This window comes from Triturus cristatus, chromosome 9 (genome assembly GCF_964204655.1).
Source record: "Triturus cristatus chromosome 9, aTriCri1.1, whole genome shotgun sequence".
In the NCBI taxonomy this organism is placed as follows: Eukaryota; Metazoa; Chordata; class Amphibia; order Caudata; family Salamandridae; genus Triturus; species Triturus cristatus.
Window position 1 is genome coordinate 1,291,839,975 of NC_140592.1, and position 27,771 is coordinate 1,291,867,745.

Sequence of the window (27,771 nt, forward strand, 5' to 3'; positions counted from 1 at the left end):
GCCATGCACACTGAGAAGGTTCAGAATGTGGAAGGTCTGCCATTTACTATACACATGCTCAGTGCTGCTTGCCTGTTTCCTCCCGTCCAGGAGACTGCAATGCCCCACGCAGTATAAAGCAGTAGAGCCATGCACACTGAGAAGGTTCAGAATGTGGAAGGTCTGCCATTTACTATACACATGCTCAGTGCTGCTTGCCTGTTTCCTCCCGTCCAGGAGCCTGCAAGGCCCCACGCAGTATCAAGCAGTAGAGCCATGCACACTGAGAAGGTTCAGAATGTGGAAGGTCTGCCATTTACTATACACATGCTCAGTGCTGCTTGCCTGTTTCCTCCCGTCCAGGAGCCTGCAAGGCCCCACGCAGTATCAAGCAGTAGAGCCATGCACACTGAGAAGGTTCAGAATGTGGAAGGTCTGCCATTTACTATACACATGCTCAGTGCTGCTTGCCTGTTTCCTCCCGTCCAGGAGACTGCAAGGCCCCACGCAGTATCAAGCAGTAGAGCCATGCACACTGAGAAGGTTCAGAATGTGGAAGGTCTGCCATTTACTATACACATGTTCAGTGCTGTTTGCCGGTTTCCTCCCGTCCAGGAGACTGCAAGGCCCCACGCAGTATCAAGCAGTAGAGCCATGCACACTGAGAAGGTTCAGAATGTGGAAGGTCTGCCATTTACTATACACATGCTCAGTGCTGCTTGCCTGTTTCCTCCCGTCCAGGAGACTGCAAGGCCCCACGCAGTATCAAGCAGTAGAGCCATGCACACTGAGAAGGTTCAGAATGTGGAAGGTCTGCCATTTACTATACACATGCTCAGTGCTGTTTGCCTGTTTCCTCCCGTCCAGGAGACTGCAAGGCCCCACGCAGTATCAAGCAGTAGAGCCATGCACACTGAGAAGGTTCAGAATGTGGAAGGTCTGCCATTTACTATACACATGCTCAGTGCTGCTTGCCTGTTTCCTCCCGTCCAGGAGACTGCAAGGCCCCACGCAGTATCAAGCAGTAGAGCCATGCACACTGAGAAGGTTCAGAATGTGGAAGGTCTGCCATTTACTATACACATGCTCAGTGCTGTTTGCCTGTTTCCTCCCGTCCAGGAGACTGCAAGGCCCCACGCAGTATCAAGCAGTAGAGCCATGCACACTGAAGGTTCAGAATGTGGAAGGTCTGCCATTTACTATACACATGCTCAGTGCTGCTTGCCTGTTTCCTCCCGTCCAGGAGACTGCAAGGCCCCACGCAGTATCAAGCAGTAGAGCCATGCACACTGAGAAGGTTCAGAATGTGGAAGGTCTGCCATTTACTATACACATGCTCAGTGCTGCTTGCCTGTTTCCTCCCGTCCAGGAGACTGCAATGCCCCACGCAGTATAAAGCAGTAGAGCCATGCACACTGAGAAGGTTCAGAATGTGGAAGGTCTGCCATTTACTATACACATGCTCAGTGCTGCTTGCCTGTTTCCTCCCGTCCAGGAGCCTGCAAGGCCCCACGCAGTATCAAGCAGTAGAGCCATGCACACTGAGAAGGTTCAGAATGTGGAAGGTCTGCCATTTACTATACACATGCTCAGTGCTGCTTGCCTGTTTCCTCCCGTCCAGGAGACTGCAAGGCCCCACGCAGTATCAAGCAGTAGAGCCATGCACACTGAGAAGGTTCAGAATGTGGAAGGTCTGCCATTTACTATACACATGCTCAGTGCTGTTTGCCTTTTTCCTCCCGTCCAGGAGACTGCAAGGCCCCACGCAGTATCAAGCAGTAGAGCCATGCACACTGAGAAGGTTCAGAATGTGGAAGGTCTGCCATTTACTATACACATGCTCAGTGCTGCTTGCCGGTTTCCTCCCGTCCAGGAGACTGCAAGGCCCCACGCAGTATCAAGCAGTAGAGCCATGCACACTGAGAAGGTTCAGAATGTGGAAGGTCTGCCATTTACTATACACATGCTCAGTGCTGTTTGCCTGTTTCCTCCCGTCCAGGAGACTGCAAGGCCCCACGCAGTATCAAGCAGTAGAGCCATGCACACTGAGAAGGTTCAGAATGTGGAAGGTCTGCCATTTACTATACACATGCTCAGTGCTGCTTGCCTGTTTCCTCCCGTCCAGGAGACTGCAAGGCCCCACGCAGTATCAAGCAGTAGAGCCATGCACACTGAGAAGGTTCAGAATGTGGAAGGTCTGCCATTTACTATACACATGCTCAGTGCTGTTTGCCTGTTTCCTCCCGTCCAGGAGACTGCAAGGCCCCACGCAGTATCAAGCAGTAGAGCCATGCACACTGAAGGTTCAGAATGTGGAAGGTCTGCCATTTACTATACACATGCTCAGTGCTGCTTGCCTGTTTCCTCCCGTCCAGGAGACTGCAAGGCCCCACGCAGTATCAAGCAGTAGAGCCATGCACACTGAGAAGGTTCAGAATGTGGAAGGTCTGCCATTTACTATACACATGCTCAGTGCTGTTTGCCTGTTTCCTCCCGTCCAGGAGACTGCAAGGCCCCACGCAGTATCAAGCAGTAGAGCCATGCACACTGAGAAGGTTCAGAATGTGGAAGGTCTGCCATTTACTATACACATGCTCAGTGCTGCCTTGTGGCTACTTCGAGTTACTGCACCTGAACTACTGCATAGTCTGCAACTGAGCGCCCCTAAATTGACACTCATGCTGCGTACAGGGCAGCCTGGAAGGAAGAGAGCCAGCGATGATCAAACAGCGAAGCACGCTGGGAGTGGGGCCCACTAAGCACTCGGAGGCTGGAAAACAAAGCTTTGTTTGAGGACTGTTTTAAAGGGATGGCAGTTCCTTGCATTACTGGATTCAGCCACGGTTTGGAGGTGCCTGGGAAAAGGACTTACATTGCTGCATTGTTGCCTTTCTTGATGATGAGGGCATATGCCTCTGGTGGCACGTGGCCACCGCTTAAAGAGAGGGGCAAGTACAGTTGACACACCTGTAAATGAGAAGGGAGTCCTGTACCTCCCATTGCGATCCTGAATTGCCGGGATACAGACCGGATCCTATTTTCACTGTCATCCTTGACCTGGCTGGCGCATCTGGGAAGCCTCCCAGTCCTATTGACAGGACCGGACCAGGGAGTGGTCTGTGACGGGAGAAGATGCGGAGTTCTAAGGATGTGACGGAGTGTGCAGGAGTCCCCTGTGAGTTTCCGTGGCCTGTCGCTACATTTTAGGGCATGTATATAAATGGCATGCATTGTGTTGCCTGTCGCCACGTTTTACAAGTTATTTCATGGCTGCCATCCCATCATTAGCCATGTGCATCAATACCATCCAGGGGGCATTAAAAGACATGAGTGGAGTCCTGCACCGTGTACCAATCCAGTTGTTTAGCTGGCGTGCATCCTGTCCTGGTGGTGTGAGCATGTTTGTCCTGGTTACATCTACCCTTGAAGTTGCACAAGTGACTAGGCAGAGACTCTGAGATGGTCTTGCGGCTGTCTAGATGCGGACAGGTGCAGACCCAGTGCAGCCCATAGGCGGTCCCGTGGCAACCCATTGAAAGGGCCTCCCCGAGCACAAGAGGTGGATTTTACTATGCCCCACCAGCGGTTTCCAAGGCTGTAATCAATGGATTAAGATGCTTACAATGGATTTCACTCAGGCTCCCGATGCACCTATGTATGAACTGGACAACATGAATTGGCTTACAGCAAGAGTACACTGGACTGACTAACATCATGTAAGGGAACTGTCAGTTAACTCAATCAATCAATCAAAGACATTTCTAAAGCGCACTACATACCCGTAGGGTCTCAAGGCGCTGGGGGTAGGGGGGGTGCCGCTACTGCTCGAACAGCCAGGTCTTCAGCTTCTTCCTGAAGGAGAGGTGGTCTTGGGTCAGGCGCAGGTCGGTCGGGAGGGAGTTCCAGGTCTTGGCGGCCAGGTAGGAGAAGGACCTTCCTCCTGTATTCGCTCTTCGGATGCGGGGGACCGCGGCGAGGGCGTGGTTGGCTGAACGGAGGTGGCGTTTGGGAGCGTAGAAGTTGATTCGGCTGTTGAGGTAGCTCGGGCCTTGGTCGTGTAGGGCTTTGTGTGCGTGGGTGAGGAGGCGGAAGGTGATTCTTTTGTTGACGGGGAGCCAGTGTAGGTCTCTCAGATGTCCGGAGATGTGGCTGGTTCGTGGGATGTCGAGGATGAGTCTGGCTGAGGCGTTCTGGATCCGCTGGAGTCTCTTCTGGAGCTTGGCGGTGGTACCGGCGTAGAGGGCGTTGCCGTAGTCCAGTCGGCTAGTGACGAGGGCCTGGGTGACTGTCTTCCTGGTCTCGGTGGGGATCCACCAGAAGATCTTCCGTAGCATGCGTAGGATGTTGAAGCACGCCGAGGAGACGTTGTTGACTTGTCTGGTCATGGAGAGGGAGGAGTCCAGGACGAAGCCCAGGTTGCGTGCATGGTCTGTCGGTTTGGGTGCGGTGCCCAGGGCGGGAGGCCACCAGGAGTCGTCCCAGGCGGAGGGTGAAGAGCCCAGGATGAGGACCTCCGTCTTGTCTGAGTTCAGTTTCAGGCGGCTGGTCGTCATCCACTCGGCTACCTCTTTCATCCCTTCGTGCAGGTTGGCTCTTGCGGCGGCGGGGTCGTTGGTCAGGGAGAGGATCAGCTGGGTGTCGTCGGCGTAGGAGATTATGCTGAGGTTGTGTTGGCGTGCGATGGCCGCGAGGGGGCTCATGTAGACGTTGAAGAGGGTGGGGCTCAGCGAGGATCCTTGGGGGACGCCGCAGATGACTTCGGTGGCCTCTGACTTGTACGGTGGTAGGCGGACTCTCTGTGTTCTTCCGTCGAGGAAGGAGATGATCCATTCCAGAGCCTTGTCCTGGATTCCGACGTTGCTGAGGCGCTGTACTAGGGTGCGGTGGCAGACAGTGTCGAATGCCGCGGAGAGGTCTAGGAGGATGAGGGCCGCTGTTTCTCCGTTGTCCATCAGGGCTCGGATGTCATCGGTGGCGGCGATGAGGGTGGTCTCGGTGCTGTGGTTGGCTCGGAAGCCAGACTGTGAGGGGTCGAGGGATCCATTCGTCTCGAGGAAGGCGGCCAGCTGCTTGTTGACGGTCTTCTCGATGACTTTGGCTGGAAACGGGAGGAGCGAGATGGGGCGGTAGTTCTTGAGTTCGGTGGGGTCCGCTGTGGGTTTCTTGAGTAGAGCGCTGAGTTCGGCGTGCTTCCAGCTCTCGGGGAAGGTGGCGGTGTCGAAGGATGTGTTGATGATGTCTCGCAGGTGGGGTGCGATGACAGCGTCGGCCTTGTTGAAGACGTGGTGAGGGCAGGGGTCGGTCGGTGATCCGGAGTGGATGGAGTTCATCGTGCGGATGGTGTCTTCGGTGCTGATCGGGGTCCAGGCGTGGAGGGTGGTGGTGGGGGGTGGTTGTTCTGTCGTGGTGTGCGTTGGTTGGTTGTTGAAGCTGTTGTGTATGTCCGCGATCTTGTTGTGGAAGTATGAGGCGAGGGAGTTGCAGAGGTCTTGCGATGGGGTGATGTCGTTGTTTCCTGCGCTGGGGTTGGATAGCTCTTTCACGATGTTGAAGAGTTCCTTGCAGTTGTGTGCGTTGTTGTCCAGCCGGTCCTTGAATGCTGTTTTCTTGGCGGCGCGGATCAGCTGGTGGTGCTTCCGGGTGGCAACCTTGAAGGAGGTTCTGTTGTCCGGTGTAGGTTCCCTTCTCCAGACTTTCTCGAGGGCTCGGCAGTTCTTCTTGGAGCTCTTGAGTTCGTCGGTGAACCATGGGGCTTTCTTGCTGCCGGGTCTGCTGGGCGGGGTCCTCAGCGGGGCGAGCTCGTCCGCGCAGTTGCTGATCCACTTCGTGAGGTTGTCGGCGGCCTGGCTGGGGTTCGCTGAGCTGGCAGGAGGGTGCTGGCTCAGGGAGGTGGCGAGCTGGTCGGCTGTGATCTTGTTCCAGCTTCTGCGGGCAGCCTGTTGCTGGTGGTGGTGGGTCGTCGTTCTTTTGAAGGTGAAGTGGACGCAGCTGTGGTCCGTCCATTGAAGCTCTGTGGCGTGGCTGAAGTCGATGTCTGTGCAGGAAGAGAAGACTGCGTCGAGTGTGTGTCCGGCGAGGTGGGTGGGGGTGGACACCAGCTGCTTGAGTCCAAGATTGGCGAGGTTGTCGAGCAGGGTGCTGGTGTTGCGGTCGTTGTTGTTCTCCAGGTGGAAGTTGAGGTCCCCCAGGAGGATGTAGTCAGCGGAGGGGAGGGCATGCGGGCTGACGAAGTCGGCGATGTCCTCGCTGAATTGGGTGCGTGGTCCCGGAGGTCGGTAGATCAGGGTGCCTCTGAGGGTGGTCTTCGGGTCTAACTGATGCAAAGCTGGAGGGCCAGACTTCATCAGCACTGTGTTCGTGTCCAGATGTACCTGGTAAAATATGGACATGTGCCAAGATGCCGGGCTGCTTCCAGCTGCACCCTTCCACCGCTGTCCTGCACTGTGAGACTTTTAGTTGTTTTCGTTTTTTTCTCATTCCTTCCTACAGGTTGGACTTTTGTTTGTTGTTTTTGTTTTCATATGATTTGGGCGGAGTGTTGTGTCCTGTTGGACACAGTTGAATGTTGTGCTAGCTACTCCCTTGGGGGCTGGCCTATACACTCACCAACACCCATCCAACGCAAGTGTTACCAACTAGGGGCTTTGCTAATAAAGGAGCCTGAGCGCACGAACTCGTGGCCATTACCAGCAACTATGTTTCCGGTGTTGGTTTATGTCTCCTTCAACAGCATGTGGGCCTAGAGCCCACGGATATCACAGAAGCAATCACCTTGAACCCCCGTCCTTTAAAAAGGAACGAATGATGGCAGAATCCTTCTCAGGAAGTGCAACCAGAATCTGGAATTCGTTACCCCCAAATCTGCAGTCAACCACCTCGCTGAAGACTTTGAAAACGAATCTGAAAGTCCTTCTCTTCCAACGGTTTTTAGCTAAAAAAAACTGTAATCCATTCTTGGCTGCCTGCCACCCGGAGCTGCCAGCCACCCTGAGGTGCCTCCACCCTGAGCTGACTGCCACCCAGAGCTGCCTGCCATCCTGAGCTGCCTCCACTCTGAGCTGCCTGCCACCCAGACCTGCCTGCCACCCAGAGCTGCCTGCCACTCAGAGCTGTCTGCCATCCTGAGCTGCCTCCACTCTGAGCTGCCTGCCACCCAGATCTGCCTGCCACCCAGAGCTGCCTGCCACACAGAGCTGCCTGCCACACAGAGCTGCCTCCACCCTGAGCTGCCTGCCACCCAGACCTGCCTGCCATCCTGAGCTGCCTGCCACCCTGAGCTGCCTGCCACCCAGCGCTGCCTCCACCCAGAGCTGCCTGCCACCCAGAGCTGCCTGCCACCCAGCGCTGCCTCCACCCTGAGCTGCCTGCCACCCTGAGCTGCCTGCCACCCTGAGCTGCCTGCCACCCAGAGCTGTCTGCCACCCTGAGCTGCCTGCCACCCTGAGCTGCCTGCCACCCTGAGCTGCCTCCACCCTGAGCTGCCTCCAGCCTGAGCAGTCTGCCACCCAGAGCTTTCTGCCACCCTGAGCTGCCTCCAACCTGTGGCCTGCATCTTCCCTAGTCCAGCAGGAGCATTGCATGACCACGCCCACTACAGAGAACCACGCCCCTATAACGTTGCATAACCACGCCCACTACAGAGAACCACGCCCCTAGACACTGTATACCCACGGCCAGTACAGAGAACCACGCCCCCTTCGGTGACCCCGCCTCCATACACTGTTTCCAAGTCGCACGGGTCGCCTTGCCCCCAACGTCACACATCCCACCAGTGATTCCAAGGGCTGCAGGCGGAGAGCGCCCGCCGGGCTCTTACCCGGTCCACGCTCCTGCCCGGCGTCCGTTGGTACAGTCCAGCTCCCTCCAGAGGACCAGCCCTTGCGGCGTCCGTAGCAACGACGCGCAGCACGTGACTCACGTCGTCCTCGGTAATGACGCACTTTACGCGCATGTCAGACGTCCCTAGTGACGACGACGTCACAGCGCGAGAAGCATCGAAGCTCGGCTCTGCGCGCGGCCTTTCCACAGCGCCGCAGGCAGGGCCTTCCGGGGAGAGTGGGGGCGAGCCGCCGTGCCTTCCGGGAAGAGAGGGGGGGAGCTGCCGGGGAGAGTGAGGGGAGCTGCCGGGGAGAGTGGGGGGAGCCGCCGTGCCTTCCGGGAAGAGTGGGGGGGAGCTGCTGGGGAGAGTGGGGGGAGCCGCCAGGGAGAGTGGGGGGAGCCGCCGGGCCTTCCTGGCAGAGTGGTGGCCGCAGTGCTGTCCGGGGAGACTGGGGGTCCACCGGGCTTGCTTTCAGCTGTGTGCCCGGGATCCCACAGTTTAGACACGCAGAGATGCCGGTAGTATCCAGATTATTGCGTTTTGAAATTCAGTTACAGGTGTATATCCATGTCTTTCGTGTTTTATATTAAAGGTCGTTGTTTTGTCTTTGATTCTTGGTGCACAATAAGAAAACTTGACATTCATTTAGTTAAACCCATCTGGGGCCCCCATTCAGAGGTGTAAGTAATTACGCTGGCTTACCTGTGTGGAGCGCGGACACCTGGGTAACGGGAATCAATACAAACCCGAACCGTAATCCTCCTTTCGTCACAGAACAAATGTTACACTACCACACATTCACACATTCATTGGTGAGACCCATAACACCAACATTCATACTTCTCTTCTCACTGGTCTGCACTTACAGGAGAGATTATACGTTTCCAAGCGCTGATGTGAAAGGAATACTTATGGCTTACACACAGAGAAATTATTTACATATCCTACACATCCTGAACCTAGAGATACTCCTTCCACATGATCGATAGATCAATTAGTTGGATTGGAGTGGTGATTTTATTCTCTCTAAGAATCTTAATCAATTTCTTTTCAAATAAACAACCCAACACATTTGTTTGTCAATCAATATCTTATCTAATTAATGCAAATTTAGTTAATTATCATGCAAAACCACAGAACACCGTATTTACCTAATCTGGCTATTAGTCGTCCTCTAAGTCAATCAAGTCGTCATGCGGCACGCTACATTCCCAAGGATTGGGTCGAGACCAGAGATGTGCAAGTATCAGTCAATGCTCATCAACGCAAAGTTCAGTTCATCAGGAAATTGGGCAGCGATTCAGTCTGTCAAAGATTCAGGAATACAGCTGTCTCGTCGCATCACCGTCATCTCCGTCAGCATAAGGTCAGGAAAAAGAAAAGATCCACAGCAGCAGTCGGAAGTCAGTCGTAGTAGTAGATGTTGATTTAGCAGCCGACCCCCTAGCCCCCTATTCTACTGTCTTTTATAATAAAGAAATTACACAAATGTATCAAAAGTCAGGTTTTAGGCACTTCTGATTGGTTGGTTTGGGGTCATTCTGTAAAGTTCTCACATAGTCTATTAAGTTAGGTCATCGCACTTGCTGGTTCCGGTTTTCTGTAAGTGTCCATTGTTTAAACTGCTTGGCAGATGTCCCATCGCAACCTTGTATGGGTACATCTAGATGAGGGTCAGTCAGAGGCCACTGGTATTGGCGGTGGTACATGCGCACTTCACCCGAAACCTCGTAGAATGGTGGCCAGTGCGTCGAGTCGTACAGTCGGCCATCTTGCTTTTAGGCCCAATGGTTAACTTAAGAGAAACAAACACAAATAATAATTAAAACATGGAAATAACGAATACAATGTTAAACCCTCACTAATTCCCCTATGTGTATGTAATTATCTAGCGTATAGCAACATTTAAAGCGTTCATACTCGCCCAATGATGTCATCTGATGTAACATACAATTACATCACAAAAGCAACATATATCATGCAATATTCAATTTTTCTAGCATTAGTATGCATACATAGGTTAGTTTACAAATTATTATAGCCATGCAAAATGCAAATCCCACGTGTAATTAGTAATGTTGATTAGATTACATGCAAACACATTAATACTATTACAGTTAATAGATTATTCTAATTAGTAAGAACATGCAGTATTGGGGGGGTATACAAAATTTTGTACTGCCCGCTCCATCACCTGCATTTTGAATTTTTGTTCTGTCTTCTGTATTTTATTTTGATCTCGCTCAACACTTTGTGAGTCTATGACCGAGACCATTGTTTTTAAGTACTCGCTGCAGGCTCTCCGGTTTTACTAGTTTTCATTTTTATGGGGGGATAACTTACTTTTCTGTGTGTCTACACTCTGGTCCGCTGCGGGTGTTGTCCAGTTTGTGTCTCCTTTGGGCTTCTCAGTTGCTCCTTTGCTGGTCGCCATTTTGGGGTTTGACGGGCCAGCTTTTACTTACTTCTGGGTTTTCAGGCATTTGTGGAGGGGGAAACCTGGGCGTGCTGCTGGCGTGCTGAAGGCTCACCAAAGGCAAACCCATCCATGCCTGGACGGCGCCAGGGGCGCCCATTGTAACTCTATGGTTAGAACTTACTCAAGGGCCCAACTTGTATAGTGGTGCCCCAAGAAACCACATGAGGCATGTGTGGACAAGCTTAACTTTGCAACAGGGGAGGCGGAGTATTGCCAACACTGTCAACTTAGTTTCATCAACAGTGCGGCTACTGGCCCAGGCTCTCGTGTAGGGCCTGGGGGTCAGGCAAGGAGAGTCTGACCGGGGCAGTGATGAGGGAAGGCCCCAAGTATAGCTATATTCGGGGGGTGGGAGGGATTTATTAATGCACGTTGCATGCTTAAGCACAAATTTGAAATTCCCTTGACCGTCCAAGCACTTATCCTGGATTGCCTTTTTATCACTGAGACATGGGCCAGGGGCGATTCAGCGGCGATTCCTGCCTGACCTAGTAGACGCTATCCCTCCTGGTTATGCTATTCTTCAATGTGACCGTTTAGGTCCTATGGTTGGTGGCTTGGCTCTAGTGGTACGTGAAAGTTTGAGCTGTACCCTTTGTCCTGTGAAGAAAGGCCCAAGTATCTCTCTAGAGGCAGCCTTTTTTGGGATCAAGATATCTGAGAATTACACTTTTACAGCCCTTTTGATATATCGCCTGCCCGGTCTGCGATCTAATTTTGTGGAAATTTGGTGTGATACCTTGGAACCTTTTATTACTGCTACTTAGTTTACCATCCTAGGGGACTTCAACTTTCACTTTGATAACAGGACAGTGACTCAGTTCATTTTTGGATCTTATGTCAAACCTGGGTTATGAGCAACTGGTTCAATCTCAGACTCCTATAACCATACCCTGGACAGCGTTTTCACTAATCATAAGAACCTGGTCATTGAGGCAGTCCAGCCCCTTAGCTGGGATGATCAAAGTACTTCTGCTGCACCCCAGAATCTGTAAAAAGGGTCTCCCTCCTAGACATATACGCCATAGACCCGTGAAGAAAGTCACTGAGGGATACTGAGAGACAGCTCTAGCACCGGTATCGGATGCTAAAAATATCCCTTACCCTTCAACGGCAGAAGGTTTCTGTGAGTGGATTAAAGCTCTCTGAGATATGGTTGCTCTATATGACGACTCCTGCACCAACCTCCGGAACTGTCGCCTGCAGACACCAGCCCTTCGGGGCTCATTGAGAAGTTGCTGACGCCATACATTTCTAAAGGTACTGTTTTGCTGGTCTTCCCGACACTGTAGCTGGCCCGCGACGCCGGGGTCAGCCAGAACTGTTTGGATTTGTTTTTCATGACACCGTGATAGTCCCAGATGGGAAAACGTCAGACCCTGTTGGGATAATATTTGAGTATTAGCACACAAAAGAGAGCCTAAGGAGGTTTAAAACCTGCAGCGATCAACTCCCCTAAACTAGAAGTAACAAAACACAGAAAGGTTCCTGGGTCTAAAATAGAAATGAAAATAAAGCAAGAGAGTGCTGGAGTATCCCTTTTACAGGATGATTCACTTCACCCACCCGTAGGTGGCATGCTTCACCTTTGCCAACCTTGTTGCAATGCAGGCTACAATCGTCTGCCGAGAGAGAGGAGCTCAGGGATGTATTCAGTGTTTCAAAAAAGGTCTCCTAAAATTGATAGTTGAGCTGGGTGTGGTGAGGAAGAAAAAGAAAGATGGATGTGTGTGAGATTCAACAAACTCTGAGGTAGGCAAAAAGCTTTTATTGGGGATCCATAGATTAGGGCTAAAAACAAGAACTATGAGAGGCTGGGATTCAACCTATCCTAGATAAGTGGTGGTCAACATGTTCTGTCTCGTACCCTCCGTAGAGGTGAGGTGGCTTTCATCAGGACTAAAGTAAAACAATTGTGAAACAAACATTTATAATGTAATATGTCTTACATTAGTTAATGTAGAGGAATTGATTTTGCAAATGGAAAAGTAATACAGCGGGCAAACAATTTAGTGCTGCCATTGTTACAAAAGTGAATAAATAGAAGAAAAAAAGTTGTTTGTTTGCCGTTTTACATTTACAAAGGCAATATCTCTGCATTTTACATGCGAGACGTATTGCATTGCAAATGCTTATTATTTCTACCTGTTTATTTCCTGTGGTCATGCTTTCCTTCATTTTTCTAACTTTTGCCTCCACTGCTCCCCCCTCCCCCCCCATGAGTATACCACTCTCTGTCCTCGCTCCTCTCCTACATAGCAAATTCCCTTTCTATCCGCAAGATACTTTAGGGGGAAGATCTACAAGAATGTGCTGCAGCGTGGCACCGCAAGCCCTTTGGCTGCTCCACGCTGCGGCGCTTGCAAAGTACAGGAATGCAACATATTTACAATATGTCGCATTTCTGTGATCTCCCCTGCGCTGGCACACAAATAGCTGCCATGCGCCGGCACCCTTGCACCATGGTGCAAGGATGCCTCCTTTATGGGGAGATTGTTTTTGTGCAGGAAGGGGCACCTTCCTGCACAAAAACAATCACTACAGGTATTTTCCTCTTTCAATGCATGCTTAAGAATGCAGCACGCATTGAAAGAGGGAAAACAAGGAGAAATGAAAACCTTTCTCCTCGTTGCGCAGCGCTAAGCATTCTAACGCATTTACAGGTTTACGATTTCTCATGAATCTGGAAATGTGTCAGGTTCCATGGGTGTTGCGTGGGAACACCCACAACAACACCCATGGAACGCCCCTTTCACGCAAAGTGCTGCATGTAAAGGGGCTGTATTTACAAGGACAGGAAAAGTGGCTTGTCCTGTCTGTGTAAATGTAGGGCAGTGAAATGCGCTGCCAGTGCGTCACAAAAAGTGATGCACTGGTGGCGCAAGGGGCTTGTAAATCTGCCCCTAGATATTCAGTCGACATGCTGCAGTGTTCTTTGTGAAACCTTAAAATCGCAAACCGGGTTGGGTGACTTTAGTTTACCAATAACGCCAGTGTGGTGCATGCGGGTCCAAAACGTGTTTTACAGCAATTATGTCCTTTTCCTTAGAAGGAAGCTGTCTGTACAAGATGGCAACGATAAATCAATGTGTTACATGCCGTATGTATCGGTAACTCACTTCAGCTACAGCAGCTTTGTGCAAAATTTGCTTGCTCAGCCTGCCTGCCTCCAGAGGGGAGGGATGGAGGCTATGGATCTGCGTAACATTGGTGTCCTTAGACGTCGGGCTGTAAAGGTAGCTGCGGCAATAGAGTATGAGCAGGCCTAGGCAGCTTGAGGGGAGGAGAACAGCACGCCCAAACTTGGCCAGTGTACTCTGATAAAGCTATCCGCTCACCCTCAGCTCCAATCCCTGCTGTATACGGCGTGGGGCCAATAAAAAATACATTTTGACTTTGTATTTTGAGAAATAAGACAAACACTAGCTAAACAAATGTTTTTATTCAGTTCATTCTTCCTGGTGTTTACATCTTGCTTTTTGAGCGTTTTTTTTTTAGCCAATACTTAGTAAGATGCTGACAGTATTTCCCAATAGACATAGAAATCCAGAGGGGAGAGAATTGCTGCGTGATTTTGCTTGTCCTAACTTAAAGCGACCCATTAATTCACACACTAGCGCAGCCGATTTAACATACAAATCACGTTGTAAGAACATGTATTTGTTCATTTCTTTTTTTCCCTCCAATTTCCTTAAAGGAAACCGTGCCTCCTTGTTTCGAAAGCTCTGGTCGTGCTTTATAATTGAGCGCTCCAAATAAAGCATCGACAAAGGCAAACTGGGCAGACTAGTTCCCTCAGGGATGAAATGTAAGTGAAAGCACCCGGCCATGCTGTGTGATAAAGTGTGCCGGCGCGCGCAGTATCAGGAAAGCACATCATGAGGGGAATGGGTGAAAACCATTAAAGAAAATAGTGATCATAGATGAGATGGAGATAAAACAGACCGTGTGACACCACCAGTTACGGGTCCAGTCCTCATGGGAGGTTACTAATGCAATGTAAATACAATTTGTAGAGCGCAGCTAATGCCCGAGGGCGTCTTGGCGCTGCCGAAAACTGAAACAAGTGTGGCAGAGGGAAACTGCTGCTATAGGCGGAACTAAACAAATGTCTACAACTTGTGTAAACAGCCAGGTTTTTAGGCACTTTCTGAAACTAAAGAGGGAGCTGTTTTTAGAGTATGTGGCAATTGATTCCAGAGCATTGCTGTTGCCCTGAAAAAACTTCTACCTCTCCATGTAGCCTTCCTAGATGGGGAGACCATCATGTTCTTGGCCAAACCTGACCGTAGAGTTCTTGTCGGCATATACCATTTGAGTTTGGTCTTAAACTAGTCCGGCCCCAGTCCGTGCAAAGATTTAAAAGCAAGGCAGAGGGCTTTAAATTTACATCTTTGGCTGGCAACCAATGCAATTTTCTGATGACTTCTCTTGCTGATTTGTTTTATGGAATTTTAAAAAAGAGGCGAGCTGCCGCATTTTGTAAAATCTGAAGTCTGCTACTAAGACCTGATGCAAGAGTGAGATAAAGACTGTTGCAATAGTCAATCCTTGTAAGGACCATTGCCAACATCACTGTTTTTAAGAGTTCAGAAGGTACATATTTTCTAATTTTATTAATCAACATTATGGAACAGAAGGATGCAGATGTAATTTTGCTAATTTGTTCTTTAAATTTAAGTTCACAATCTATTATAATTCCTAGGTTATTTACCTTGGTTGAGGGTGTGGGCCGTGCGTCCAGCTCTGGCAGCCACCAATCCAGCGTCCAGTGGGAGGGTTTATTGCCAAAAATGATAACCTGGGTGTTAGAAATGGGATTTCTGGTTGGCTAGGGCTTGCGCCAAAGCCAGGCAGAAACCACCCCTCTAGTCAGGGCTGGGGAGTTACATGCCAAAGATAACCCCTGCTCACCCCCTTGGTAGCTTGGCACGAGCAGTCAGGCTTATCCCGGAGGCAATGTGTAAAGCGTTTGCACGCGCACCCAGCAACAACACCCAAGGCCCACCACAAAAGAAACTCCACACAAGGTATTCTATAAAAATAGCCTTTGTATTATACCAAAACACATTAGATAATATTCACACAATTTACACTGTGCCAACTGGCACTGGGCAGAATTTTACAAGGGACTATTTACACGGGACAGGGCCACATGGGCCACTGTCAGAATAAGCACAAATCACCAATTTGTACATATAGAACATAACACAAATTAGCACTGTAGAACACAACCAGTATCTACTGGCGCAATAATGACTTCAGCGTCATCACACTAGCATCAGGTATGAAACATATCCTGTATCCATCACAGGGGCATAACTACATTATGCAATTTCTCATAAGTCTAACGCATTAAACCTTACCGACAAAGTATAACTACTCTAGGGGCGTACATAACACAGGGAAGTACAATCTCCCTAACATCAACCTAACCAGGTAAGACAACCTCCTAGGCAGAAATGACCCACATACTCCATCTGCCGCATAATCTACAGATTTCAACAAAAATAACACTGTTTCTAGCTCAAACGTTACTAAAAATGCAGTGACACGTGTTACAGCGTGATGGAAGACCTTCTGCAAAGCTGGGATGGTCACTTGTAACTTATTGCTAAATGTGGGTGTTAAATTGGTACTAATGGTGCGCAAACCTCTTACTCCTTTTTGCGCCTCTTTCTTCTTTATACACATCTCTTGCTTCTTTCTGCACCTTTCTTCCTCTTTCTGCACTTCTGCCTCTTTCTGCACCTCTCCTCTTTCTGCACCTCCCCTCTTTCTGCACCTCTCTTGCTTCTTTCTTCTGCACCTCTCTTACCTCTGCATGTTTCTTGCCTCTTTCTGCACCGTTCTTCCTCTTTCTGCACCTTTCTTCTTTTCTGCACCTCCCCTCTTTCTGCACCTCTCTTGCTTCTTCTGCACCTCTCTTGCCTCTGTCTGCATGTTTCTTGCCTCTTTCTGCACCTTTTTTCCTTTTTCTGCACCTCTCCTTTCTGCACCTTTCTTCCTCTTACTGCACGTCTCTTGCTTCTTCTGCACCTCTCTTGCTTCTTTCTGCACCTTTCTTCTTTCTGTACTTCTCTTGCTTCTTCTGTCTGCATGTTTCTTGCCTCTTTCTGCACCTTTTTTCCTTTTTCTGCACCTCTCCTTTCTGCACCTTTCTTCCTCTTACTGCACGTCTCTTGCTTCTTCTGCACCTCTCTTGCTTCTTTCTGCACCTTTCTTCTTTCTGTACTTCTCTTGCTTCTTTCTGTACCTCTCTTGCTTCTTTCTACACTCTTGCTTCTTTCTGTACTTCTCTTGCCTCTTTCTGCACCTCTCTTGCCTCTTTTTGCACCTCTCTTGCTTCTTTCGGCACCTCTATTCTTTCTGTACCTCTCTTGCCTTTCCTGCATTTCTCTTGCTTCTTTCTGTACCTTTCTTCCTCTTTCTGCATCTCTCTTGCTTTTCCGCACATTTATTGCTTCTTTCTGTACCTCTTTTGCTTCTTTCTGAGCCTCTCTTGCCTCTTTCTGCACCCCTCTTGCCGCTTGCTGCACCTCTCTTGCCTCTTTCTGAACCTCTCTTGCCTCTTTCTGCACATCTTCGCTTCTTTATGTACCTCTCTTCTTTCTGTGCCTCTCTTGCCCTTTTCTGCATTTCTCTTGCTTCTTTATGCAGCTTTCTTCCTCTTTCTGCGCCTCTCGCTTCTTTCTGCACCTCTCTTGTTTCTTTCTATACTTCTCTTGCTTCTTTCTATACCTCTCTTGCCTCTTTCTGAACATTTCTTTCTCTTTCTGCACCTCTTCTTTTTGTATCTCTCTTGCTTCTTTCTGCACCTCTCTTGCCTCTTTCATCACTTCTTTTGCTTTCTGCGCCTCTCTTCTTTCTGTACTTTTCTTACTTTCTGCACCTTTCTTCCTCTTTCTGCACTTCTCTTGCCTCTTTCTGCATTTCTCTTGCTTCTCTATGCACCTCTCTTCTTTTTGCACCTCTCTTGCCTCTTCCTACAGCTCTTTCCTCTTCCTGCACCTCACTCGCTTCTTTCTGCACCTTTCTTCTTTCTGCACTTCTCTTGCTTCTTTCTGTACTTCTCTTGCTTCTTTTGTTGCAGGGATTCTGCACATACACAGAACTATGCACAGGAAAACCTGACCTCAGTGAATAGGGGTGTACCAACTTACCACATTAGTACCCAAAAACCCAACCGTCTCATTGGTTCTCCTCCAAATATCACGCAGCTACAAATGATTAGAGAACCCAGAACACAACACTCCTGAATCTCTCAGGAATTGCAGGAGCAAGACGTACTGTTTCGCTCACTAACTCGTACTTGTCCACAAAAAGAATTGTCAGTCACTGAAATAGTTCAAAATGTTTATTTTAACTGTCGTGCTCTACAGTACAGCATACGAGCCACTACCAGCAGCAAAATGCATAAACTCAGCACAGTTAGCATTGTTACAATACCATAGAATACAAAGGGAGAAGTCATTTTATAAAGGCTGTGGAAAAAAGGGCAATTAGGCCTAACCACCCTCCCCATGACTAGAAGTTTATTTTATATAAAGGAAGATATCTGGGCTTTGACAGCAGACCCCGTACCTTAAAGCCTGGATGTAAGGTTTACATCATAGGAACAGCGGAGCTCTTCTCCATGGAACGGCTTTCTCCAAGTGTGTTAAAACAACATGCAACAACGTAATATCAAAACACGAGTCTTCAGTACTGCAGCTGTGTGTAGCATGTTATGTCTAGGTGCAAGGGAAGGACAAGAATAGAATAACAAGGGGCATTGTTTATCGACCTTCCACATCATGTTCAGACTAAACTCCAGGAAAGGCAGAGAAAGTGAAAAACAGCCCGTTCTCATGTGAAAGGCACAAACAGATTCTTGCAAAAACAAAGTCTTGTAGTAATGGGCGCAAAAGCAACCTTATGGCAGCCAAGCTCATGCTAACTTAGCAATGTCGAAAATGTCCCTAAGGGCCATATAACACTTTCTGCACTCTTGCTTCTTTCTGCACTCTCTTGCTTCTTTCTGCACCTCTCTTGCTTCTTTCTGCTCCCCTCTTCCTTCTTCTACACTTCTCTTGCCTTTTTCTGCATTTCTGTTGCTTCTTTCTTCCTCTTTCTGCACCTCTCTTACCTTTCTGCACCTCTCTTGCTTCTTTCTGAACCTCTCTTGCCTCTTTCTGCACATCTTCGCTTCTTTATGTACCTCTCTTCTTTCTGTGCCTCTCTTGCCCTTTTCTGCATTTCTCTTGCTTCTTTATGCAGCTTTCTTCCTCTTTCTGCGCCTCTCGCTTCTTTCTGCACCTCTCTTGTTTCTTTCTATACTTCTCTTGCTTCTTTCTATACCTCTCTTGCCTCTTTCTGAACATTTCTTTCTCTTTCTGCACCTCTTCTTTTTGTATCTCTCTTGCTTCTTTCTGCACCTCTCTTGCCTCTTTCATCACTTCTTTTGCTTTCTGCGCCTCTCTTCTTTCTGTACTTTTCTTACTTTCTGCACCTTTCTTCCTCTTTCTGCACTTCTCTTGCCTCTTTCTGCATTTCTCTTGCTTCTCTATGCACCTCTCTTCTTTTTGCACCTCTCTTGCCTCTTCCTACAGCTCTTTCCTCTTCCTGCACCTCACTCGCTTCTTTCTGCACCTTTCTTCTTTCTGCACTTCTCTTGCTTCTTTCTGTACTTCTCTTGCTTCTTTTGTTGCAGGGATTCTGCACATACACAGAACTATGCACAGGAAAACCTGACCTCAGTGAATAGGGGTGTACCAACTTACCACATTAGTACCCAAAAACCCAACCGTCTCATTGGTTCTCCTCCAAATATCACGCAGCTACAAATGATTAGAGAACCCAGAACACAACACTCCTGAATCTCTCAGGAATTTCAGGAGCAAGACGTACTGTTTCGCTCACTAACTCGTACTTGTCCACAAAAAGAATTGTCAGTCACTGAAATAGTTCAAAATGTTTATTTTAACTGTCGTGCTCTACAGTACAGCATACGAGCCACTACCAGCAGCAAAATGCATAAACTCAGCACAGTTAGCATTGTTACAATACCATAGAATACAAAGGGAGAAGTCATTTTATAAAGGCTGTGGAAAAAAGGGCAATTAGGCCTAACCACCCTCCCCATGACTAGAAGTTTATTTTATATAAAGGAAGATATCTGGGCTTTGACAGCAGACCCCGTACCTTAAAGCCTGGATGTAAGGTTTACATCATAGGAACAGCGGAGCTCTTCTCCATGGAACGGCTTTCTCCAAGTGTGTTAAAACAACATGCAACAACGTAATATCAAAACACGAGTCTTCAGTACTGCAGCTGTGTGTAGCATGTTATGTCTAGGTGCAAGGGAAGGACAAGAATAGAATAACAAGGGGCATTGTTTATCGACCTTCCACATCATGTTCAGACTAAACTCCAGGAAAGGCAGAGAAAGTGAAAAACAGCCCGTTCTCATGTGAAAGGCACAAACAGATTCTTGCAAAAACAAAGTCTTGTAGTAATGGGCGCAAAAGCAACCTTATGGCAGCCAAGCTCATGCTAACTTAGCAATGTCGAAAATGTCCCTAAGGGCCATATAACACTTTCTGCACTCTTGCTTCTTTCTGCACTCTCTTGCTTCTTTCTGCACCTCTCTTGCTTCTTTCTGCTCCCCTCTTCCTTCTTCTACACTTCTCTTGCCTTTTTCTGCATTTCTGTTGCTTCTTTTTTCCTCTTTCTGCACCTCTCTTACCTTTCTGCACCTCTCTTGCTTCTTTCTGAGCCTCTCTTGCCTCTTTCTGCACATCTTCGCTTCTTTATGTACCTCTCTTCTTTCTGTGCCTCTCTTGCCCTTTTCTGCATTTCTCTTGCTTCTTTATGCAGCTTTCTTCCTCTTTCTGCGCCTCTCGCTTCTTTCTGCACCTCTCTTGTTTCTTTCTATACTTCTCTTGCTTCTTTCTATACCTCTCTTGCCTCTTTCTGAACATTTCTTTCTCTTTCTGCACCTCTTCTTTTTGTATCTCTCTTGCTTCTTTCTGCACCTCTCTTGCCTCTTTCATCACTTCTTTTGCTTTCTGCGCCTCTCTTCTTTCTGTACTTTTCTTACTTTCTGCACCTTTCTTCCTCTTTCTGCACTTCTCTTGCCTCTTTCTGCATTTCTCTTGCTTCTCTATGCACCTCTCTTCTTTTTGCACCTCTCTTGCCTCTTCCTACAGCTCTTTCCTCTTCCTGCACCTCACTCGCTTCTTTCTGCACCTTTCTTCTTTCTGCACTTCTCTTGCTTCTTTCTGTACTTCTCTTGCTTCTTTTGTTGCAGGGATTCTGCACATACACAGAACTATGCACAGGAAAACCTGACCTCAGTGAATAGGGGTGTACCAACTTACCACATTAGTACCCAAAAACCCAACCGTCTCATTGGTTCTCCTCCAAATATCATGCAGCTACAAATGATTAGAGAACCCAGAACACAACACTCCTGAATCTCTCAGGAATTGCAGGAGCAAGACGTACTGTTTCGCTCACTAACTCGTACTTGTCCACAAAAAGAATTGTCAGTCACTGAAATAGTTCAAAATGTTTATTTTAACTGTCGTGCTCTACAGTACAGCATACGAGCCACTACCAGCAGCAAAATGCATAAACTCAGCACAGTTAGCATTGTTACAATACCATAGAATACAAAGGGAGAAGTCATTTTATAAAGGCTGTGGAAAAAAGGGCAATTAGGCCTAACCACCCTCCCCATGACTAGAAGTTTATTTTATATAAAGGAAGATATCTGGGCTTTGACAGCAGACCCCGTACCTTAAAGCCTGGATGTAAGGTTTACATCATAGGAACAGCGGAGCTCTTCTCCATGGAACGGCTTTCTCCAAGTGTGTTAAAACAACATGCAACAACGTAATATCAAAACACGAGTCTTCAGTACTGCAGCTGTGTGTAGCATGTTATGTCTAGGTGCAAGGGAAGGACAAGAATAGAATAACAAGGGGCATTGTTTATCGACCTTCCACATCATGTTCAGACTAAACTCCAGGAAAGGCAGAGAAAGTGAAAAACAGCCCGTTCTCATGTGAAAGGCACAAACAGATTCTTGCAAAAACAAATTCTTGTAGTAATGGGCGCAAAAGCAACCTTATGGCAGCCAAGCTCATGCTAACTTAGCAATGTCGACAATGTCCCTAAGGGCCATATAACACTTTCTGCACTCTTGCTTCTTTCTGCACTCTCTTGCTTCTTTCTGCACCTCTCTTGCTTCTTTCTGCTCCCCTCTTCCTTCTTCTACACCTCTCTTGCCTTTTTCTGCATTTCTGTTGCTTCTTTCTTCCTCTTTCTGCACCTCTCTTACCTCTTTCTGCACCTCTCTTGCTTCTTTTGTACCTTTCTTCTTCTTTCTGCACTTATCTTGCCTCTTTCTGTACCACTCTTGCCTCTTTTTGCACCTCTCTTGCTTCTTTCTGCGCCTCCCTTGCCTTTTTCTACATTTCTCTTGCTTCTTTCTGTAAATTTTTTGCTTCTTTCTGTACTTCTCTTGCTTCTTTATGCGCCTCACTTGCCTTTTTCTGCAACTCACTTGCCTATCTGCACCTTTCTTCCTCTTTCGGCACCTTTATTCCTCTTTTGGTACCTCTCGGCTATTTCTGCACCTCTCTTGCTTTTTTTTGCACCCCCCTTGCCTCTTTCTGCACCTCTTGCTTTTTTCTGCACATCCTTCGCTTCTTTCTGCGCATCTTTCGCTTCTTTTTGCGCCTCTCTTGCCTTTTTCAGCATCTCTCTTGTTTCTCTTTGCACCTTTCTTCTTATTTCTCTACCTCTCTTGCTTCTTTCTGTACCTCTCTTGCCACTTTCTGCATTTCTCTTGTTTCTCTATTCACCTCTTTGCTTCTTTCAGCAGCTTTTGGCACCTCACTCTCTTTCTGTACCTCTCTTGCTTCTTTCTACAGGCTTCTTTCTGCACCTTTCTTTCTGCACTTCTCTTGCTTCTTTCTGTATTTCTCTTGTTTCTTTCCGCATTTCTCTTGTTTCTTTCTGCATTTCTCGTGCTTCTTTGTGCACTTTTGCTTTTCTGCACTCTTACCCCTTTCTGTACCTTCCTTGCCTCTTTCTGCATCTTTCTTCCTCTTTCTGTACCTCTCTTGCTTCTTTCAGCACATTTCTTCCTCTATCTGCTCCTTAGTCCCTCTTTCTACACCTCTCTTGCTTCTTTCTGCACCTCGCATGCTTCTTTTCCGTACCTCTTTTGCCTCTTTCTGCACCTCACTTGCTTCTCTATGCACACCACTATCTTCTTTCTACACCTCTCTTGCCTCTTTCTGTACCTGTCTTTCCTCTTTCTGCACCTCTCTTGCCTCTTTCTACACCACTTCTGCCTCTTTTTACACCTCTTGCTTTCTGTACATCTCTTGCCTTTTCTGCATTTCTCTTGGTTCTTTCTGCACCTTTCCTCCTCTTTCAGCACCTCTCGCTTCTTTCTGCACCTCTCTTACCTCTTTCTGCACATTTCTTCCTCTTTCTGCACCTCTCGTGCCGCTTTCTGCACCTCTGTTGCTTCTTTCTGCACCTATGTTGCCTTTTTCTGCATTTCTCTTGCTTCTTTTTGCACTCTTCTTCCTCTTTCTGCAACGATTCAGCATTAGAACCTTGCACTTTTCTAACGGACCCTGACCTGCCGGGCCGGACCGGGCATGCAGCACATTACCCCCGCTCCCTGGAGGATGCAATAAGATCTGAGCTGGTCTACCAGCGGGGGAGACCGCTCTGCAATGATTCAGCATTAGCACCTGGCACTTTTCTAACAGACCCTGACTTTTGCCGGGCACGCATCACTTTACCCCCGCTCCCTGGAGGACGCAATAAGACCTCAGAGCCGGTCCCGCAATGCAGGACGCACGCGGGCACAGCATGGGCGATGACCGGGCCAAGACGGGCCTGTCTTAACCCGTCTGAGACCGGAGGAGGCCGGGCTCGGCCACCCCCCTTGGTTCTGACGGCCTGTCGGCTTGATGAGTACCTGACATGGCTATCTATAACGGTCATTGTACTAACTTTGTTTGTCGGCCAGCTTGAAGGAAAAATTGTTTGACACTTCTCAAGTTCCCAAGTTGCCTTATATGTTAAATCATCAAACTTCAGTAGTCTTTGTAAACTCTTAGCTGTGTCTAACAGTGGGATAGTATTTTTGTGCGAACTTTGTGCAAACTTTGACGAACCTGATTGACTGATACCAATTGCCATCATGGGGAAAAGAAAGGCAAAGCCCAGTAAAGGACTATGTAGGAAGACGGATTCTAAGAAGGCCTCAAGCTCTCATTCATCATTGTTGAACTATTTGATGGGTGCGTTGAGGGCAATAGAGAAACACTGAATGCCGAAGCCAGAGGAGAAAATCTAACAGAGAGTACCCAGGCTCTAACGGGAACATAAATTACTCCTATCATAAATGGTTGTGTACAAAATGTATCTGATCAGGTGTGGGTTAGTGAAGAGGAGGAGGGAGAATACCAACCTCCTCCAAAGCGTGTGAGGAACCCAGAGGGTGGAAAGGGGACTACACATGGGGATTCTCGTGGACAAAAAAACTCTGGGGTCTAACCTCAAAGGAAGGTGATGGTGATGAAGCGAAAAAAGGCATTAAACCCAATACTAGTAGGACAGAATGCAAAACAACTAACACTGAACGAGCCACATAGTGTAAGGAACGACTTAAGATAAGTCTCCATTTTGATGAAAGAACTAGAACATACCTTAAAAGAATCATTGGGAAAGATGGATGAAAGGTTAAAAAATATTTAGGTAGCCCTAGGGAAACTTCAGGAGAAGAATATGGCACACACTGATCAGGGGATCAGAGAGGGTCGGACCTCCACAAGGCTTAGATTGCCTAATACAACAAGTGTGAGACCTATTGGAAGTACCAAATATATACACTAATAGGAAAAGAGAAGATTCAAATCAATTAAGGCAGGACAACCAGATGGCAATAAAGGGATTGAAAACTCTGCCTGTCACAGAACACTCTTCGCAAAATTGAAATGGTCAAGGGGAAGAACGGGGAAATCAGCAGGGGAGGGAAATAAATGAAACCCCCATGCACCATACCCAATTAAGTTCTTATACCACATACTTCCCAAAGACTAAAACCAAACATGCTGTTCAAACATTAGATCTCCTGCCTGAAGCAACTCCATATACTGTAATTCTGACAAACGTCCGGCAGCTTTCAGTTAGAGAAAACGAATCCTGGGTGGCATTAAGAAATAAACCCCTACATTGGTTGAGCACCAGGACTGGACTACATAGGGTACTTTTTTCTGAATTCAAAATGGTCAGAATAACGGCCTAGGTGGGGAAAACTCAAAAGCACTAATAGGGGACGGTGTGGTATTAACTTTTGGCTCCATACACCTGGTGAAAACAATTTTGGAACAACTAGAGAGTACTTTTATAAACCCCCAAAACATAAATATCGTGCCATTAGGGCATTTTTATAAACCCCCAAATGGGTGGGAAGACATAAATATAGGGCTCGCCCAGTGGAAAGTCATTTGAGGTATAATGTTCAAACAGCCAACAGGTTTGAAAGCCAGTATAATCTAGAAGAGCAAGATTGACTGGTAAAGACAACCATACCACAAAATGGAAATAAGAATGGGGTAGCTTATGGAAAGACTAGAAAAATACCTATTAATAGTCAAGCATCACATTGAGCCAAAGCACACCCCGGAATCTAGTAGTAGTAGAAGTAGTGCCGGAGATAATCAAGGCAGTACCAAAGCAAATACAAAGGATAGAGACCAATGTTTTAATGTAGGAACATGCCAGACCGCTATCATCGACTCTCCTTATCTCACCCGCGCCAGATGTAAACACTGTAAAAGGAACATATAGTGAAAGTGACAACTTTATGAAATTGGCGTTTTTGAATATCACGGGAATACAAACAAAGAAAGGCGTGTGGTCTGATTTTATACTGGGTTTCATATTATATGTCTCCAAGAGATGTGGCTAAAGGAGGCTATACATATGAATGGATATCGAACGTATCACACGGCTGCTGTTGCAGGTAATCATGGGAGGCCAAGGTGGGCTTAGCTATTTACATATCCAACCTGCTAAATGTCAGGAAAATAGCACTGAAAAATGAGGAGGTATATTATCAAGTGATGGAGTTGTATATTGGGAGAAAGCAAAGAGTGGCACTAGTAAATTTTTATAACAATGCACAGACTGACCAGATTGGGGGAATTCTGGAAAATCTGCTAAAGGCTTTGAAAACAATGCAAAGTGAAGGCGAAGGGGATGTGTTTATTGTCTGGGGATGGGATTTTAACATTACACTGTGCTCCAAAAATGGAATTGATGTGTGTGGTCTCATGAATGAAGAAGGAAAAAGTGAAATCCATTTCTCACATTTACAGTACAGGAACGTTCTAAACAAAATGGTATGTTGTCTTGATTTGGGTTTTGCAAACGAGATAAGCCTGAACCCGGTGCCTTTTAAAAGTACTTTTAATGGAAGAGGATGTTTCTCAATAATAGATTATATCCTACTTTCCAATAACTTAGCGCCTAGGGTGAGGCAATTCGAAACTCATGATATTATTCTGGGTGACCATTTTCCACTAAGCGTTTCCCTGAATTTATTAATACCCCAAACAAAGTATGACCATAAAAATGTCCATGCCCCCCAACATTTGGAAATGAATAGAAAAAATGGTTATGCCCTGAAATGGTTGATGGTTTATCCACTAGAAACCACACAGAGAATTGTGTCAAAAAGTTATCCGGCAGTGGTGGCCATTTTAAATGAAAATGCAACACTTGAAATAGTTCTGGCTGACTTCCAACATATTACAAGATCGGTTAATGACCCCCTATGGGTACAAAAGCCAATTCCATCAGAAAGCCCAAAGTATGGTTCGACTCAAAGTGTACAAAGGCATATGCAACTCTGAAAAGAATGTCCCATAGCATCCCAAGAAATCCAATAGCATTAAAAGAGGCGAGGAAGGTATATAACAATGCGATTAAAGAACGCAAAAAGGTGTTAAAAGAAGAGCTCTGGCAGACCCTTTATGAAGCGGGCTTTTGGAGGGCTGTAAGGGCACCCTTCCTGGAGCCGGGGGACGCCCCAACTATTGAAATAGCGAATACGGAAGAGCAGTGGGTGGAGCATTTTTCGATTTTGTAAATGCTGTAGAAACTTTAAATGAGGGTGGTGATGAAAGTATATCATTACGTCCGACAAACATTAATGAACTCTATATTACTTTGGATGAGGTAAACAAGGCAATTTTGGCAAGTAAAGGAGGAAAGGCACCTGGCCCTGATGGGATTCCCATGGATCTATATAAGAGTAATTTAGAGCTATGGGGCCCAATACCCACACAAGTAATTACGGCCAGTTGCTCTTTTAAACTCATAGAGACTTGGTCGGAATCCATTTTAGTTCCCATTTTTAAAAAGGGAAATAGACAAGATCCCATATGTTATTGACCGATATCTTTGTTAGATTCCTCGCCGAAAATAGCGGTGCGTATAGTATTAGAGAGATTACAAGATTGGGCCGAGGAAAATAAAACACTCTCAGACCTGCAATTTGGATTCCGTAAGGGATTGGGAACCATCGAACAAAGTCTTAATTTGAGCATTTTTATTGGTAAATATACTCTTTTTACAAAAAGGAAGGCTATTCTCAGCGTTTGTTGACCTCAACGCAGCCATGACATGAGAGGCAGTGGGGAGTCCTTCGGGATATGGGGATGGACTACACTATTATTCATTTTTTAAAACATCATTACCAGAACGCCAAGGGAAGAGTCCGTTACAGTCTTAATGGAGAATGTACTGTACCTCCTCCAATTAAGAAGGGGGTCAGGCAAGGATGTGTGCTGGCCCCTTTTCTTTTTAATCTTTACACAAATGGTTTAGATCAAGCACTGATGAAAGCGGGACAAGATTTTCCCAAGACAAAAGGGCGAGCTATACCGGCATTAATGTATGCGGACGATGCCGTCCTGATGTGTCGCACCCAAGTGGGCCTACAAAGATTATTGGATGGCTTTGCAGCATTTATAAGAGACTTAGGTCTAAGGGTGAACACATCAAAAACGTTTATTATGAGGTGTGGTATAGCTAGTAATAAATGCAGAGATATGTTTATTGACAAACAAAAAGTAAATGTTATCAATAGTTTGTTATTTGGGAATACTATTTGATTATAAAGCTACATGGGTCCAGGCTGTGCAGACCAGAAAACTTGCTCTTATGAAAACTACCGCAGCCCTAGTAATTTTTTCAAAAAATTAGGAAGGAGGCTCCCTCAAGTGCTACTACAAATATATAAGGCTAAAATGTGTATCGACAGCCTTTTATGGCACAGGAGTGTGGGGACATTGTAATGTCCAACCCTTACAAACAGTCGAAAATCAGTTCTTAAGATGTATTCTGGCACTCCCGGGTAGCGTATCTTCGTATGTTTGTCACATTGAACTGGGGGTTCCATTTTTAATAGACC

General features: G+C 47.2%; 1 protein-coding gene across 5 annotated transcripts in view; it reads right to left on the minus strand.

The window, feature by feature from the left end:
• Positions 1-7,952, minus strand: part of FSIP1 (fibrous sheath interacting protein 1) — a 941,373-nt gene extending 933,421 nt beyond the window's left edge. For 4 of the 5 annotated variants that reach the window (XM_085627480.1, XM_085627479.1, XM_085627477.1 and 1 more), the window contains exon 1: positions 7,796-7,952. The gene's annotated coding sequence lies outside the window, so the exon portion shown is untranslated. The remainder of the gene's footprint in view (positions 1-7,795) is intronic. The other variant, XM_085627476.1, reaches the window with a different exon arrangement.
• Between the last annotated feature and the right edge of the window lie 19,819 nt (positions 7,953-27,771).